The sequence below is a fragment of the Syngnathus typhle genome, unplaced genomic scaffold, assembly GCF_033458585.1.
Source record: "Syngnathus typhle isolate RoL2023-S1 ecotype Sweden unplaced genomic scaffold, RoL_Styp_1.0 HiC_scaffold_86, whole genome shotgun sequence".
In the NCBI taxonomy this organism is placed as follows: domain Eukaryota; kingdom Metazoa; phylum Chordata; class Actinopteri; order Syngnathiformes; family Syngnathidae; genus Syngnathus; species Syngnathus typhle.
Window position 1 is genome coordinate 293,747 of NW_026871992.1, and position 1,982 is coordinate 295,728.

Consider the following 1,982-nt stretch of genomic DNA (forward strand, 5'->3'; position numbering starts at 1 on the left):
ACCGGCTTTGTTGACGTTCATGTGGCTGAACGTCACGTCGCGTACGTCGAGCCAAATTGGCCACTCTCTTTTAAACACTTGGCACTGTGTCCACCTTGCTTTTTCTTGGGCGACTCATTTTAATAGAAGGATTCCAGGGGAAGGTTTGTGGGTGGCTTTAGCGTAAAACTGTATCTGAAAACTCAGCACGCGAATTACGAGAATATTGACGTCACAGCCTACACTCAAAATTCGGCACTGATAGATGAAATGACTACGTACTACTGATTACGCACATGTAGTTGTGAGTGTGCACCGAGCTTTCTGACGGCTCCCGGGAGTAAATGCGCGGGCGGGCGGGCGCTTTCCCATCTACTGGGGAAACATAGTAATTGTAGGGAAAATGACCCCCCCAAACATTTATAATACACTTTATTCAGGTTTGGCGGGCCGGATTAAACGGCCCCGTGGGCCGGATGTGGCCCGCGGGCCGTAGTTTGCCCATGTCTGCCATAGTCGCATATCAACATAAATAGCACATTTGACTGCGTCCATCCATTTTCCATATTCCCAGTTTATTACACGATTATCATCACTATCGCTTATTTTTAATTCATGAGAATAAAGCTGAGTCATTCTCACGTCTCACGTAGGAGTTGCGCAAGGTCAAACGCCGGCACGAGTCTCGCATGGTGGATTTTGAAAACGCCCCCCAGGAAGATTATGAAAGTAAACTGCCCGAAGCCTTGATGAAGATGCGAAGCCAGCATGAACTTCAAATTAAACTCTACCTTCAAAAAGAGGTAACCATTTATCATTTGGACCTTAGAATCTGTCTCAGCTGCAAAAGTTTAAAAAGTCTGTGTTGACACTAGCTTGCAGCCCGTGATGCAAAAGTGAAAGATCTGGAGGAGGCTCTGTCTCCAAAGAGAGACCTCCTCGGGGAGAAAGACCGAGAAATGGTCGACATGAGGGAGCGGTTGGAGCAGAAGCTGGATAAGTATCAGGAGCTAATGGATTTCAAGCTAGCGTTGGATCTGGAGATAAGTGCCTACAGGAGCTGGATGAGTATCAGGAGCTAATGGATGTCAAGCTAGCGCTGGATATGGAGATAATTGCCTACAGGTAGGTGCTTGACAGCGAGGAGGAGAGGTGTGTGTGGCTTACAAACATACCACAACTTTTCCTCTCATAGCAATTAATGTCTCCACGTTTGTCCGCACGGTACGCTCGACCACGTCGGCCAGCGGGAAGAGGAAGCGTCCCAACGACACGGACAGCGAGGCTTCGAGCTTCGCCGGAAGCGCTGTGACTCGTACTCCCATCACCCAGCAGGCCTCTGCTAGCGGGCAGGTCACCGTGGATGAGGTGGAGCAGGACGGCAAATATGTCCGACTCAGCAATAAAGGAGATGAGTCAGTGGATGTGTCACAGTGGAACATCGCACATCTTACAAAATTTACACATTTTCCAGTAACGACTAACCTGTTGAGATCAATTTCAGCTGCACGGCACACGAGGAGCTCCAGCAGACCCGGATCCGACTGGAGTCCCTTTCGCACCCTAACCCTAACTCTAACAGGACGCCACTCAGAAGGGGAAGGAGTTCAGGACCCCAACAGCCTGGAGATCACAAACTCCGCCAGTGGCGAGCAGTGCTTGCATCCCACTACAGAGTCCCGGCACCATTCGTCACGGATGTAGACGCGCATTCCACCTTCTCGCGATGTTCCCCCTCGTACAATGGCCCGGTCCGCCCGCTAGCCGCTCCAGATGTACAGCAGAGTCCGGAATGTTGACGGTCAACCAAGTCCCAGTGAACACGAGCACACAGCAGTTACGCACTGTCCGGTTCGTAGATCTCAGCAGGCGAATGTCAACCATGTTGTTGTCCAGCGATCGAATATTCGCCAGAAGAATGGAAGGCACGGCCGGGCGAGCCGAGTTGGCTTCAGCCTCCTCGCACACCGCTTCCGACGCTCCCCAACCGGGGGAGGAATAGC